The 17,786-nt window shown below is 34.4% G+C and overlaps 1 pseudogene; it reads left to right on the forward strand.

Annotated features, from left to right (window-relative positions):
* The window catches only part of LOC133771010 (son of sevenless homolog 1-like), a 160,906-nt pseudogene extending 148,038 nt beyond the window's left edge, over window positions 1-12,868 (forward strand).
* Window positions 12,869-17,786: the final 4,918 nt, after the last annotated feature.

Raw genomic sequence — 17,786 nt, forward strand, 5'->3', positions numbered from 1 at the left:
TTGTCACTTCATGGATATTTGCGTTTATTCCATATCTTATTGTTTAGATTGAGCTACTATAAACATGAGGATACAGGTAACTCATATGCTGATATCATGTGTTTGGATATATTCCCAGGATTGGGATAGCAGGGTCTTAGTGTAGATCTGTTTTTAGATTTCTTAGGAATCTCTATGCTGTCTTCTATAACTGTTGTACCAGTTTGATTCCGACTGTGCATTATGATACCTTACTCTATATCCTAGCCAGTATTTTTCATTTTTTGATATGGATGATAACCGTTTAAAGTGGATAAGGTGAAATCTCATTGTGATTGTAACTTGCACTTCTCCCTATGGCAGAGATTCTGAGCATTCTTCCTTGTGTCTATTGGCCATTTGTATTTCATCCTTTGAAAAATGCCTGAACTAATAGTACACACATTGTTTGTAAATACCAAATTATTACAATAGAATCCATTAAGCTTTTAAAGAGTCTGTTTCAGAATACAACACATTTTGTTATATAGACAACTGATATATTTTCAGATTATGTGTATCTTACTTAAAGATCTTGAACTTTGTGTACAATTCAAAGTCATTTTTCCCTTAATTTCTAATAGATTTCCATAATTGAAACATACCCTACTCTTTCTTTATCTAAAATGATTTATGTTTATTTTAGAAACCATGCCATTTTTATCTGTTAAATAAGCTTAGATTTTTCATAAAAATAATTTGAATATTTTTTTTTGACAGGCAGAGTGGACAGTGAGAGAGAGAGACAGAGGGAAAGGTCTTCCTTTTGCCGTTGGTTCACCCTCCAATGGCCGCCACGGTTGGTGCGCTGCGGCCGGCGCACCGCGTTCATCCGATGGCAGGAGCCAGGTGCTTCTCCTGGTCTCCCATGTGGGTGCAGGGCCCAAGCACTTGGGCTATCCTCCACTGTACTCCCTGGCCACAGCAGAGAGCTGGACTGGAAGAGGGGCAACCGGGACAGAATCCAGTGCCCTGAATGGGACTAGAACCCAATGTACCAGCGCCGCAAGGAGGATTAGCCTAGTGAGCCGCGGCGCCGGCCAATAATTTGAATATTTTAACTACACATAAAAATCTTACTTCAAGTGAGTAAATTTTCAATCCTTTCTAAATTATTTAAAAGGCAGTACTTTTCAAATTCATTAAGTGTTTTCTGAAAATTGCTTGCTATAACTAATATTGTTTATGTTTTAGTTTCTTTTTTTCTTTTAAATTTACTTGACAGGTAGAGTTGTAAACAGTGGGAGAGACAGAGAAAGGTCTTCCTTCCGTTGGTTCACCCCTAAAATGGTTGCCACGGCCAGTGCTGTGCCGATCCAAAGCCAGAAGCCAGGTGCTTCCTCCCGGTCTCCCATGTAGGTGTAGGGGCCGAAGCACTTGGGCCACCCTCCACTGCTCTCCTGGGCCACAGCAGAGAGCTGGACTGGAAGTGGAGCCACTGGGACTAGAACCTGGTGCCCATAAGGGATGCTGATGCCCACTTGGGAGACCCAGAAGAAGCTCCGGGATCCTGGCTTCAGGTTATCACAGCTCCAGCGGTTGTGGCCATCTGGGAAGTGAACCAGCGGATAGAAGACCTCTCTCTGTCTCTACCTCTCTCTGTAACTCTGTATTTCAAATAAATAAAATAAATCTTAAAAAAAAAACAATATGCATTCTGCTTTTGTTGGCTGGAATATTGTTTATATGTGGCTATTATTTGTTTTTATTTACTTAGCTCTTAGGGTTGCTTAAGTCTCACTTCCTTGTGGATATTTTGTTTACTTTTATATTCAATATTAAAATAATGATATTAAAGTTTACAACCACATATTATTGAATTGTCTATTAATTTTTGATGAAAAGACTGTTATATCATTACAAAATCCTTTACTTGGTGCCTAATAATATTTTTTTCATCTGATTTTCAATTCACATTGTTATTTGTGTTGACATTCTTTCCAAGATATGTCTGTTTCCATCCTTTGGTTATCATGTTATATGTCTGAATCAAAACTGTGTCTCTTGTGGATTGCATAAGTTATTTCATATGGAATCTAGGCTGTTTTACTTATCTTTACCTTATAATTGGAGTTTTTAATCTATTTATCTACAAAGTGATTACTGATAAATAGGATTTACACATGAAATTTTGTTGTTTGTTGTCTACAAGTGTTAATCTTTTTTGTTGCCTCATACAATTGCTATGTCTTTTATTAGATAGATATGTTCTGTAATTCCACCTTAACTTTCTTTTTTTTTACCATATTTTTCAATTTTGTTTTTTATTGTTTCCCTGGAGATTACCACTACATGTTAATACATGGAAATCTAAATTTGACTAATACAAAACAAATTTTAGTAATTTATTAAACCCTTCTCCTTTTTAACTACATTCTCTCTCTCTTCTCTATCTTTGTATGGAAATTGCCATAAAATTCTATCTACAAATATGTATAATTCTTGTTTTATCTAGTTGTATTTTTTAATTATTATTAATATCGTTAGAAAAAATTTCTGTATTTCATAGATACATTCTAAGAAAATAACCATAATTCCTCCTTCTCCCTTGGTCCTACCCTCTCTCCTTCCTTCAATCCCACCTCCTTCTCTCTTGTTTTTTCTTAAATTTTCACAATAGCATAATTTCAATGTGTTTTATAATCACAGTTTTAATGCACCACTAACCACTATGTTCAATAAACCAAAAATAGAAAGACCATTATTCCATAGTAATGTAGACATGCTTAAAATGATATTATATCAAATGATATAATGTCACTTTCATTCTTACACTCTATGTATATCCTATATTAACCACTCTATATAAGAGAAAACATTTGAAACTCAGCTTTTTTAGTATTGGATCATTTAACTAAGCATAACAGTCTCTAGTTGCTTCTGTTTTGTTGCAAAAGACAGTATTTAATTCTTTTTATGGCTGATAAGTATTATATTGTATTTATATACCACATTTTCTTTAACCAAGCATCACTTGATGGACATCTAGATTTTTTTCCATAGCTTAGCTATTGTGGTTTCAACTACAATAAACATGATGGTACAGCTGAATTCATTTATTTTTAGTAAAGACTTAGGAGAGAAATGAATGAGTCACATGACAGGTACATTTTTAGATTTCTGAGGACTCTCCATAATGTCTTCAATAATGGCTATACTAGATTACATTCAAACCAACAGTGTATTAGGGTATTTTTATCCATATCCCCAGCAACATTTTTTTTTTTTTATTTTTGGATGATAGCCATTCTAATTGGGTTGGGATGAAACCTCACTGTGTTTTTTATTTACATTTCTCTGATGGCTCACACATTTATTGGCCATTTGTATTTCATTCTTTGAAAAAATGTTCCTATGCTTTGCCCATTTGTTTACTAAACTGTTGGTATTGTTGTTGTTCAGTTTCTTGAGCATTTTACGGATCCTGGATAATAATTCTTTATCAGATTTATAATTTATAAATATTTTTCCAGTCTATCAGTAGCCACTTCACTTTATTGAGTGTTTTCTATGAACCACAGAAGCTTCTAAGTTTGATGCAATATAATTTGTCTATTTTTGTTTTTATTCCCTGTACTTTTTGGTCTTTTCCAAGAAATCTTTCCCTATGTCAATGTCTTGCAGATTTCTCCCAAGGTTGTACTTTAGTAATTTGATGGTGTCAGGCCATAGACTTAGATCCTTGATCCATTGTGAATTGATTTTTTATAACGTGTAATGCAGGGTTCTTGTTCAATACTCAGTATGCATAGATAGAATATTTCCAGCAAAATTTGTTGAGCAGATTGTCCTTTCTCTGGGGATTTATTTTAGCTCACTTGCCAATTTGTGCAATTTGTAGTCATCGGTTGTAACAATTCTTTTTTCATCTGTGATTTTATCAACTTGGGTCCTCTCCCTTTTTCTGTTAGTTGGGCCAATGGTTTATGAATTTTGTTTCTTTTTTTTTTTTTTTCAAAATCCAGCACTTCACTCCATTGGTCTTTCCTTTCATTCTTTTTTTTTCAGAGAGGAGGATAAAAATGTTTTAATTTTGATTAGTAAGAATTTTACAGTGTAAATTTTTTTCACTCTCTAATCACAGGAATAATTCACCACTAGCCATAATGTTCAACAAGTAAAAAGGAGGAAGACAACAGTTCCACATGAGTATAAACAAGAGCCGAAAAAAAAAATATGATCATATCAGTTTTGTTCTTTTTCCCTCTAGTGTTTATTATTTATTTCCTATTAATTTTGAGTTTGGCTTATTGTTTTTCTAGGTCCTTGAGGTGCACTGATATTATTTATTTGATATATTTCTATATTCTTGATGTAGTCCCTGATTGTCTGCAATAGATTCAAGAGAAAAATGACATAATCATACCGGTAGATGCAGGAACACATTTGATAAAATCCCACATCCATTCCTGAACATTCCTGATACTTATTCTCAACAAGCTAGTCCTAGCTAAAACTTCCTGAACTTGATGAAGGACATTTACACAAAACATATAGCTAATATGATAGTTACAGGTGAGAAAGTTGGTACTGAACTATTAATATCAGTAGAAAGCAAAGCAATTCATTCTTAACACTAGCATTCAACATACTACTCTAAGTCTTAGCTAATGAAAAAAAATATAAAAAAAGGGAAATAAAGATTATATATATTGAGGACGAAAATGTTTCTGTCTTTGTTTACACACACACATACACACACACAAACTATACAAATTAAAAATATCCTCAAACTTATAAGTAACACAGCTAGGTTGCAGGAAACAAGGTTAATATACAAGAGTATATTGTCTTTTTTCACCAAGCAACTGTAATGTAAATGAAAAAATAGTAAAATTTACCCTTGCACTTTAGTAATGAAATAATTAGTGATAACCAAAACAACAAATACTTAAATTCTAAATTATGAAACTAACAAATTCTTATAACATAAAAGGATTGAAATAAATGGAGACATATTTTGTATTACTTTACAATAATCTCATGCTGCCATTATTATAAATATACTTTATAAGTTCAATGGAATCACAATCAAAGTCACAGAGTTCATAGGAAAAAGGAAAAGAGAAACAAGGTGACTTTGGGTTTGGAAATGAATTATTAGCTACAGCATTGAAAGAATAATAAATCATAAGAGAAAATGATAGGTTGATATTCATGAAAATTAAAAAAAGTTTATGCAAAAGATACTGTTTAGAGAATGAACAAATGATCCACACATTAGGAGTAAATATTTATAAAATACATATCAGATAAAAGGATAACTCCAATAATATACAAAAAGTTGTGTTTTATGGATAAATATTTTTGTTGAGAAGGAGTTTTTTATTTATTTATTTTTTAACTATTTTTAAAAATTTTATTTAAGGTCTAAAACTTCATGTATTTCATATATACAGCTTTGGGAACATATTGATACTTCCCTACCTACCCTCCCACCTTCCCACGCTCCCACCCTTTCTCCACTTCCTTCTTCTATTCTCTCTCTTACTATTTATAATATTCTACTTTCAGTTTTAATTATACTTATAAAATTAACCCTACAGTAGATAAAGTGTTCAACAAATAGTATTAAGTAAAAACGCTGTTCAATAGTAGAGACAAGGTCTGGAAACAATGATTGAAGCTCAAAATGTCAATTTTGCATCAATACATTACACTATTAGTTATCACAAATCAGGAAAAACATGTGGTATTTGTCTTTTGAGGACTGCCTTATTTCACTAAGTAAAATGGTTTCCAATTAGATCCATTTTTATGTGAAAGACAAAATTTCATTCATTTGTATGACAGAGTAGTATTGCATAGTGTATACATATATACGATAACTTCTTTTTTCAGCCATAAGTTGATGGACATCTGGGTTGATTCCATATCTTAGGTTTTGTGAATTGAACTGAAATAAGCATGGGAATACAGATAAATTTTCAAATTCTGATTCCATTTTCCCTGTTTAAATTGCTAGGAGTCATATTGCTGGTTATATGGTATATCTATTTTCAGCTTTCCGATGTATCTCCATATGTCTTCCACAATGGCTGCACTAGTTTTCGTTCCCTACAAATTTCTGTCATTTATTGTTTGTTGATTTCTGTACGAAAGCCATACAAATTGAACTGACATGAAACCTCATTTTGGTTTTGATTCACATTTTCCTGATAGATAGTGATCCTAAGCCTTTTTTTTTTTTGACAGTGGTTTCTGTTTATTAAAGCTATTTTTAAAATTTAGTTACCTCTTTACAGGTTCAATACAGTTCATAGATAAATTCTAAGAATATAACGATATTCCCTTCTTCCTTGCCTCTTCTCCCTTCCTTCCTTCATTTCTTTTTGGTTTTGAGAAAACATACTTTAAATTTACATTACAGTAAAATGGCTTAGTGCTTCACTAAATAAAGAGTTTAACAAATAAAAAGCAAAAAGATCTTCATTTGGAGGGAATATAGGAAAGGGCTATGAACAATAATTGAATGGAAAAGTGGCCATTTCAGCCATATAAAGTGAATTTTAAAGTCATCACAGGTTATTAAAACTATCACAGTACAACATTCTTAACCATTGGTTTTATAAAGGTATAAAACAAGGTTTTATAAAACTATATTTGCAAAAGTATTGATATATGTAGGCATTTCTCTTTTTTTGTTTTTTGATTTGTTCCTTGTTAAATTTTAGCTCCCACATATAAGGGAGAACATGTGGTATTTATTTTTCTGGGTCCATTTTGTTCACAAAACATCATGTCCTTTAGTTGTTTCCATTTTGATGCATGTGTTAGGATGTCACTCTTTTTTGATAGCTGAATAATGTTTCATTGTGTTTATATACCACATTTTAAAAACTCTATTTGTCTGATGATAAACACCTTGGTTGGTTCCATATGTTGGCTTTTGTGAACAGTGCTGTAAAAACATAGTGGTGTAGGTATCTCTTTCATGCATTGTGTTCATTTGGTTAAATACCCAGTAGTGGGATGGCTGGATCATCTGGCAAGTGTACTTCTAGGTTTTTAAGAAATGTCCCTACTGTTTTCCACAGTGGCTGCACTACTTTACATTCCCATGAACAGTGTATAAGTGTTTCCCTTTCTCCACGTCCTTGCCTGCATTTGTTACTCTCTGTGTTTTGGATTTTAACCATCCTTACAGGGATGAAGTGAGATCTCATTGTAATTTGATGTGCATTTCCCTGATGGCTAGTGATATGGAACATGTTTTCAAATATTTGTTGACCATCTATATTTCTTCTTTTGAGAAGTGTCTGTTGAGGCCTTTTGTCCATTTCTTAACTGGATTGGTTGTATTTTTGTTGTTCAATTTTTTTTCAAACTTTTATTTACTAAATATAATTTCCAAAGTACAGTCTATGGATTACAATGGTTTTTCCCCCTCCATAAATTCCCTCCCACCCGCACCCCTCCCATATCCCGCTCCCTCTCCAACTCCATTCACATCAAGATTCATTTTCAATTCTCTTTATATACCGAAGATCGATTCAGTATATATTAAGTAAAGATTTCATCAGTTTGCACCCACACAGAAACACAAAGTGTAAAAATACTGTTTCAGTACTACTTATAGCATCACTGCACATTAGAGAACACATTAAGGACAGATCCCACATTAGACATAAGTACACAGTGACTCCTGTTGTTGACTTAACAATTTGACATTCTTGTTTATGGCGTCAGTAATCTCCCTAGGCTCTAGTCATGAGTTTCCAAGGCTATGGAAGCCTCTTGAGTTCACTGACTTCGATCTTATTTAGACAAGGTCATAGTCAAAGTGGAAGTTCTCTCCTCCCTTCAGAGAAAGCTACCTCCTTCTTTGATGGCCCGTTCTTTCTACTGGGATCTCACTCACAGAGATCTTTCATTTAGGTGGTTGTTTTTTTTTTTTTTTTTTGCCAGGGTGTCTTGGCTTTCCATACCTAAAATACTGTCACGGGCTCTTGAGCCAGATCCGAATGCCTTAAGGGCTGATTCTGAGGCCAGAGTGCTATTTAGGACATCTGCCATTCTATGAGTCTGCTGTGTATCCCACTTCCCATGTTGGATAGTTCTCTCCCTTTTTGATTCTATCAGTTAGTATTAGCAGACACTAGACCTGTCTGTGTGATCCCTTTGACTCTTAGACCTATCAGTGTGATCAAATGTGAACTGAAGTTGATCACTTGGACTAGTGAGATGGCATTGGTACATGCCACCTTGATGGGATTGTATTGGAATCCCCTGGCATGTTTCTAACTCCACCATTTGGGGCAAGTCCGATCGAGCATGTCCCAAATTGTACATCTCCTCCCTCTCTTTTTCCCACTCTTATATTTAACAGGGATCACTTTTCAGATGCTAAGCATTTTTAATGTTTCTGTTGGCCATTTGGATTTCCTTTCTTGAAAAATGCCGGTTCGATTCATTTTCTCATTTCTAAACTGGATTGTTTTATTGTTGTTGAATTTCTTGAGCTCTTTGTAGATCCTGGATATTAGTCCTTTGTCAGTTGCATGGTTTGCAAATAATTTCTTCAATTCTGTCAATTGCCTCTTCACTTTTTTGTTTCTTTTGCAGTGTAGAAGCTTCATATCTTGCTGTAATCTCATTTATAAATTTTTGATTTTATTATCTGTGCTTCTGAGGTCTTTTCCAAGAAGTGTTTTCCTATGTCAATGTCTTGCAAAGTTTTTCCATAGTTCTCTTCTAGCAGTGTGATGATATCAGGTCATAGATTTGAATCCTTGATACATTTTTAATTTATTTTTTATAAGGTAGGGGTCTTACTTCATACTTCTAAATGTGGAGATCCAATTTTTCCAGCACCATTTTTTTAAGAGACTGTCTTTCCTTCAGGGATTGATTTTAGCTCATTTGTCAAAGATTAGCTCATTATAGATGCATGGGTTTATTTCTGTAGTTTCTAGTCTATTCCACTTCTCTATATGTATATTTATGTGAGTACCAGGCTCTTTTGTTTATAATTGCTCTCTAGTATGTCTTGAGATCTGGTCTTATGGTGCCTTTGGCTTTGTTTTTGTTGTATAGGGTTGTTCTAGCTATTCAGGGAAAATGGTGTAGAATTGTTAAAATTCACCAATAGGTTATTAAATATTAAATATTGCCTAAATAATTGAACATATACCTCACTAAACAATTTATTTTTTTCACCATATAATAATTTAATATTTTCCAGCCAAACAAAGTATATGTATATTTATTCAATTAAATTGAAACAGACCCTCCAGGTATAGTATATAACATTCACTATATGATTTAGGCAATGCAAGGTAATTCTAGATATGCTGATTACTCAGCAATCAGTAAAACATGAATGGTGTCAGTGATGCCCAGCAGGTACATCTTCTCATATTAGGTGCCTGCTCTTCCACAGTAAGGTTAGGGGGACAGCTACATGCCATGATGTGGGTTACCAGTAAAGCTTAGAGGGAGAATTTGGGGTAATGACAATCTAGCATAAATTAACAGTTTTCTAAATGTAAATAGTATACTTGACAGTTACATTTTTAAAAAGTTCTTCTGCCATGTTAATGATACAAAATTTCTCTTATTTGAAGGCAGCATCACCACATTTAGCTTGTGTGGGGAGGGGACAGGTGGAGGAAATGGTCTTAAAATTGGTATAATTATTTAAAATAAAAACAACAAAAATACCTCTTTGGTAAAACCTCGGTACCCATTCAATTCACTGTAATAACCTGTAAACAGTACTGTGCTTTGCCTTGAATTCAACAAGGACATGTACCACAGCCTTTCCTCACAATCCTTTGAGTGATTTTTAAGAAAATACTCTAAAGTAGAAGAGTAAAGCAAAGGAAAACAAAGGAGGATATTAAAATCCCTGTTTAAGATTTTTTTAAAAAGTGTATTATATTTGGAATTACAAAAATTGTCATCATGTGGACTTGCTGGACGCTAGACTTTTCCAACCCTTTAATGATAAAGATAACTTCATAAAAAGAAGAGTCCTGCCTATTGGCTGGAGAAAGTTGTTTGACTTGATTTTCAGGTGCAATCAGTTGTCCATTTCCTCTAGATCAGTCTTTCCATATTCTAAACTGGAATACCATTTCATTTTATAATTATGTCTAGGTTAAAACTCGTTGTCTTATACTGCATCTTGAAGTAGAGTTGTTAGTGTTTGGAGTTCTCGCTTTAACTCCTCAGGGCTGGCACATTCAGTGCATCCATTGCCAGCAATGGATTTGGGGCTCGGAAACTGTGCATCCCGGTGCAGAGGAACTCAGTGGAGGTCCATCTCTGTGCATGGATGGGTGTGTTTGCTCCTTTGTGTAAGTTTTTGGAGGGAGTTTAGGGATATGTTGAGAAGTGCTTTGTCATGGAGGTCCAGCAATGGAATGGAGGTCCACTTCTTGTGTCAATCGTGGTGAAGGCAGGTGCCTTATCATGCCATCAGGAGAAGGTGTTTGAGGAGGCAGTGGAGTAGAGGGGGAAGGACTGTTTGGGAAGAAGGCATTTCATGGTTACTTTTTTTGTCCAAAGGGGAAGGCTGGAGATGTAGTGGTGAACTTGAGAAAACATGAGGTGTCCTCACAGGTTCTCGTGGTGGTAATAAGGGAGAGCTAAACAGCTTCAATGCATCCTTGAGGTTGTCAGTTCTATGAACCCATCACCTGTATACAGACTAGATCACACATTTGAGCAAACACCAAGTAGCAAAAAAACATTTTAGAGGAAGTTCATGAACTTAGTGAAGATCACTATAAGATTGTTTGAACTCTGTAATTAACACACAATTATTCTTAGGTGTTTAAATTTTAACTGAAAAGTGATCCCTGTTAAATATAAGAGTGGGAATAAGAGAGGGAGGAGATGTACAATTTGGGACATGCTCGATCGGACTTGCCCCAAATGGTGGAGTTAGAAACATGCCAGGGGATTCCAATACAATCCCATCAAGGTGGCATGTACCAATGCCATCTCACTAGTCCAAGTGATCAACTTCAGTTCACATTTGATCACACTGATAGGTCTAAGAGTCAAAGGGATCACACAGACAGGTCTAGTGTCTGCTAATACTAACTGATAGAATCAAAAAGGGAGAGAACTATCCAACATGGGAAGTGGGATACACAGCAGACTCATAGAATGGCAGATGTCCTAAATAGCACTCTGGCCTCAGAATCAGCCCTTAAGGCATTCGGATCTGGCTCAAGAGCCCGTGACAGTATTTTAGGTATGGAAAGCCAAGACACCCTGGCAAAAAAAAAAAAAAAAAAAACAACCACCTAAATGAAAGATCTCTGTGAGTGAGATCCCAGTAGAAAGAACGGGCCATCAAAGAAGGAGGTAGCTTTCTCTGAAGGGAGGAGAGAACTTCCACTTTGACTATGACCTTGTCTAAATAAGATCGAAGTCAGTGAACTCAAGAGGCTTCCATAGCCTTGGAAACTCATGACTAGAGCCTAGGGAGATTACTGACGCCATAAACAAGAATGTCAAATTGTTAAGTCAACAACAGGAGTCACTGTGTACTTATGTCTAATGTGGGATCTGTCCTTAATGTGTTCTCTAATGTGCAGTGATGCTATAAGTAGTACTGAAACAGTATTTTTACACTTTGTGTTTCTGTGTGGGTGCAAACTGATGAAATCTTTACTTAATATATACTGAATCGATCTTCGGTATATAAAGATAATTGAAAATGAAAAAAAAAACTTGGTTTTAAATTGGAAATTGTATAGAAAATTAATTATTTTTTAAAAAAAATATCATGTAGGATCTCTGTCCTTAATGTGTTGTACATTGTGATTTAATGCTATAACTAGTACTCCAACAGTATTTTTCACTTTATGTTGCTATGTGGGTGCAAACTGTTGAAATCTTTACTTAATATATACTAAACTGATCTTATGTATATAAAGAGAATTGAAAATGAATCTTGATGTGAATGGAAGGGGACAGTGAGTGGGAAAGGGGAGGGTTGCAGGTGGGAGGGAAGTTATGGGGGGGGGAAGCCAAAGTTTTTAAAAAATATATATTTGGCAAAACTCAGGTCTATTAATCTACCACATGTGCCTTTCTTCGGAATTTATCTCACTAATATTTTAAAAATAGAAGAGGACAACCCTGAGGTTCTAAAAAAGACATTGAAAAGATCTTATCAACTTTTGCAAAAGGAGGAAAGTAGCAGAAATAGCAGGTGCTATCCAATAGTACCAAAATCAGCCTTATTGTTTACAAGTAGAATTAGATATCAAAAGGTTCTTTGAAAACCTGAATCCAAGGGGAAATAGCATGGAAAAAGAATTTACAGATTATTTCTTCCACAAATCCCTAGAAACAGAACCACGAAACCTTATGCCTCTCCCAAGATTTCCAAAAATATATATATAGCTAAACCTTTAAGTCTCCTGGTGTTAGTCCATCAAACCCAAGACCAGGTACCATGAGGCATGCTGTACCTCTGCAGCAGGAACCAAGGAAAATTATAGTCGGATCCTGGAGAGTGAAACAGAAAGTACAGAATCTGCTCCAAATTCTCCCAGAACACCGTTGACACCTCCTGCTTCTAGTGCTTCCAGTACCACGGATGTGTGCAGTGTGTTTGATTCTGATCATTCAAGCCCTTTTCACTCAAAATCTGCTTCAGTATCATCTATAAGTTTAACCAAGGGCACTGATGAAGTAAATGCCTGCCCCCCCTCCTGTTCCTCCACGAAGACGACCAGAATCTTCCCCAGTGGAATCTTCTCCATCTACGATTATGTCTAAGCACTTGGACAGCCCCCCAGCCATTCCTCCTAGGCAACCCACATCAAAAGCCTATTCACCACGATATTCAATATCAGATCAGACCTCTGCAACAGACCCTCACTAAACAATTTATAAAAATGGTGAGTAAGCAAAGGAAAATATGGTAAAAACAATGCCATTAACAAATCCTAACTTAAGAATACTATGTAATGTCAGTGAGTAGACAAAGAGAAAGTACTAAGAATCTCAAATGCTGTTGAGGATGTGGAGCTACTGCAATGTATTCAAACCTGGTGGAAATTCAAAATGACAAAACAACTTTACAATAATTTGGAAGATTTTTATAAATTAAACATACTTTCCCACATGACCTACTTACCATTTTCCTCAGAATAAAACAGTTGAAAACGACGTCTTGCACACAAATGTTTATGGTAGCCTTCCTCACAAATGCCATACTTAGAAATCAAGAGGTTTTCAAGTCAGTGAATGTAAAAAAAAATTGTGGACTTGGTAGGATGAAATACTGATAGTATTCAGTGAGAAAAAACGATGAGCCATCAACCCAAGGAAAGACATAGAAGAACTTTAAATGCACATTGCTATGTTAAGCAAGATTAGTGCTCAGAAGATGTTTGGGGAAAATGACAGAGGAATGGATAGATGGAAACAGGGATTTTTTGGGCCACTGAACAATGTCATGTATGATACTGTTTTCATAGCTATGTGTCATAATGCATTTGACAAAACACATAGAATATAACACACAGTGAACCCTATTGGAAATCATGGTCCTTAGTTAATAAGAATAAACCAGTATTGGATCACCAATTGTAACAAATGTACCACATTAAAGCAAACTATTAGTAGTAGAGAAATGGAAAGAGGAGGAAAGAGATATAGGAACTCTGTACTTCTCATTTAATTTTGTTCTGTAAGTCTAAAATGGTCCTAAAAAGTCATTTAAATAAAAATATATATACAGGATTTTTGTTTGCCTCTATCATTCCGAATTGCATTGTCATTTCTTATAACAATTGTGTATTTTCTTGTTGTCCTGGTCAAGAATTTGCCTCTGTATCTGCATTTATCTTCAGCAATGGTATGCCTTCATGTTTATTGTTTTAATTTTAAATCTAGAAATTTGAACATATTGGGCTGACACTGTGGTATTTTCGGTAAAGACACTGTCTACAGTGCCAGCATCCCATATTGGTGCAGGTTCTTGACCAGGTTGTGCCACTTCCAATCCAGCTACCTGCTAATATTCATGGGAAAGCCCAAAGTGCAGGATAGCCCAAGCCCTTATGCCCCTGCATCCATGAGGAAGACCCAGAAGAAGCTCTCCAGCTGTTGCAGCCATTCAGGGAAAGAACTAGCAGATGGAAGATATCTCTCCCTCTCTCTCTCTCTACCTCTCTCTAAACTCTGCCTTTAAATAAATCAAATATATATAAATTATATATATGCTATATACTATATATGTAGTATATATAAACTCTGCTTTTCAAATAAATCAAATATATATAAATTATAAGTATAAATCTATGCAATATGTATATAATTTAATATATATTATATATAAAATCTGCCTTTCAAACAAATCTTTTTAAAAAGTTTGGGTGTATTGTTCAGTATCTGAAAATAAAAATTATTTAGCCCATATCCAGTCTTCTATAGGGATCAGATCTGGCAGATTCTGTCTCCCACACCTCCTTTCTATCTCTTGCTACATATAGTTAAAACCAAAAAAAAAAAAGATCCCTTTTTATGCAAGTACTGCTGTTCTGTTTGTTATACAAATGTACACACCCTGACTGAAAGCACATATAAGAGTGCTATTGTTTGGTTATGTAATATATTATGGATTAAAAACACTTCAGATAGAAAAAGCAAATAAATTGCTAGGTGTACTTTCATTCCATGTTTCAAAATTCTATCCAAGAGCTACTTATAAAAACACAATAATGTTGTCACACTAACATAACCACAAAAAATATCTTTTGGCAAAACAAATAGCTTATTTTATTCATGATTTGAATTGCTTGTGATGAAATGGTGCAACCCTGATTTGATGATTTAATTCTACAGATAGGCTTCACGTAATCAAAACCTGAAAACTAAGCATTTTATGAGAATATTATTTGAAGTGTAAATTATTTGTGTTTATTTTTATGCTACAATCTCTACCTTAAACCTCATGAACTTTCTTCTAAATGACCATTTTTAATAGCGATTCTTTTAATAATTAAAATGTAACCAGGACTGGGGAATATATTTATCAAAATGCAACAGAACATATTGTCTTGTTTTTTTCTATTCTTTCTGAAGGAATATTTAAGAATAAGCTCCCCCTACTCAGAGTGTATGAGAGGTACATTAGTGTGTGTATACATTTGTCACCCCTCAAAGAGTTTTTGGTTTCACTTTAATCACTTCCAAGGTAAGGTTTTTGTTTACCAGTCTTTAGAAATTAATCACTGTCATTGTATTGTTAAGAGAAAAAAATAATAAGACTTTGATGAAGTGGCTACTATTTGTGCAGAGTATATAAAAATTAGATTATGCAGAACCAGACCAAAAGCTTAACTATATTATTGCAGTAAGCTTTTTCTGGCTGGCAAATGAATAGTGATGTTCAAGAATAAAATAGACATCTCTTGCAAATACAAAACAGAAAAGAACCTTCCAGAGTTGCATTTCAAAAGAAATTCTACCAATGAATAACAAACACTATTTTGCCTATTTCAAGAAAAGTTGGTAAGGCAATCATACGATCATTAAAATTTCTATAGAGTGACTTGCTATTATTGTAGTGAGGGGTACATCACTTCTATTTGTCTATTTCAAGAAAAATTGGTAAGGCAATCATATGATCATTAAAATTTCTATAGTGTGACTTGCTATTATTGTAGTGAGGGGTACATCACTTCTAATCAATTTGACACATCAATTTGATGTGTTATGAATTCATGTAGATGAAACACATTGCACTTGAAGAGAGCAAATGAGCGGGAGCAAATTGGTTTTAAAAGGGACATTTAAAAATAGAAACATCCAGCTAATTTACTTGCATACTTTTCCCTATAGCACTGATAATAATGTTTTCTTTTTAATACTACTTTTGAACTAGGCACTGTACTGATCTAATTTTCCTTACAATGCAGTGAAATAAGTTCTGTTATTATGTCTAATTTTGTAGGTGGGTGGTTTGAGAGTCAGCAATGGGAAGCAACTCGGTCATAGAGCAAGAAAGTAAAGAAGATGTAATGTGAATAGGAAATGCTTCTTTAAAACTTTGAACAGTTTCTCTACTTTGGCGTAACTGGGAAAATCTGTTTGTGTTCTAATATTTTACCTTTGGCATTCATTCATTCACTCCACTTTTCATTTGGGAAATATTTGCTGAACACTCCTATGGGGCAAGCAATGAACTAGACCTAGGAATAAAGAAAACAAATGGTATGCAATATTGTTAAGAAATACATATGTCATTCAAAAATACAATTGTATATATTAGTGGGGTACAATATGATGTTTTCATACAAGTACACATATAAAATCATTAGATTAATGAATAAGCATATCCATCACCTCAATTATTTGTCATGTTTCACAGTAATATTTAGAAATTTATTTTTTAGCTATTTTGAACATTGCAATATATCATTATTGATTATTTTTACTCTGATGTGCATAGATCTAAAACTTATTCATCCTATGAATCTGAAACTTTGCCCAGCAACCACATTTCATCCTTCCCTACCACAGCCCCTGGTAACCATTATTCTACTGTATTCTTCAATGATTTTGACAGGTTTAGCCCCACATATAAATGTAATCATGTGATTTTTGGCTCTTTTTGTCTTGCTTATTCCACTTATAGTAATGTCTCCAGGCTCATCTATATTGGCAATAATAACAGGATGCCATTCTTTTAAACGATTGTATAAATTTCCATTGTATTTAAGAGTATGTTTGTATTTGTCACCCCTCAAAGAGTTTTTAACTTCACTTTCATCACTTCCAAAGTAAGATTTTGGTTTACCAAATTTTATAAATTAATATATGTATATCCCCATTCTCACAAACATACTTACATATGTATATATAAAGATAAAGAATTATATTTTCTTTTTTTAACTTTTATTTGGTAAATATAAATATTCAAAGTACAGCTTTTGGATCACAGCAGCTTTCTCCCCCAATAACTTCCCTCGCAGTGGCACCCCTCCCATCTCCTGCTCCCTCTCCCACCCCATTCACCTCACGATTCATTTTCAATTATCTTTATATACAGAAGATCAATTTAGCATATATTAAGTAAAGCTTTCAAAAGTTTGCATGCACACAGAAAAACAAAGTGAAAAATACTGTTTGAGAATGAGTTATAACATTAATTCACAATGTACAACACATTAAGGACAGAGATCCTACATGGGGAGTAAGTGCGCAGTGACTCCTGTTATTGACTTAACATTTGACAATCTTGTTTATGGCATAAGTCATCACCCTAGACTCTTGTCATGAGTTGCCAAGGCTATGGAAGCCTTTTGAGTTCACCAACTCTGATCATATTTAGACAAGGTCATAGTCAAAGTGGAAATTCTCTCCTCACTTCAGAGAAAGGTACCTGTTTCTTTGATGGTCCATTCTTTTTGCTGGGATCTCACTCATGGAGATCTCTCATTAGTTTTTTTTTTTTTTTTTTTTTTTTAGTAAATATAATTTTCCAAAATACAGTTTATGGATTACAATGGCTCCCCCCCCATAATTTCCCTCAACTCGCACCTCCCCATCTCCTGCTCCCTCTCCCATTCCATTCACATCAAGATTCATTTTCAATTATATTTATATACTGAAGATCAATTTAGTATATATTAAGTAAAGGTTTCATCAGTTTGCACCCACACAGAAACACAACGTGTAAAATACTGTTTCAGTACTAGTTATAGCAACACTTCACATTGGACAACACATTAAGGACAGATCCTACATGGGGAGTAAGTGCACAGTGACTCCTATTGTTGACTTAACAATTT

Source organism: Lepus europaeus, chromosome 12 (assembly GCF_033115175.1).
Source record: "Lepus europaeus isolate LE1 chromosome 12, mLepTim1.pri, whole genome shotgun sequence".
Classification (NCBI taxonomy): Eukaryota; Metazoa; Chordata; class Mammalia; order Lagomorpha; family Leporidae; genus Lepus; species Lepus europaeus.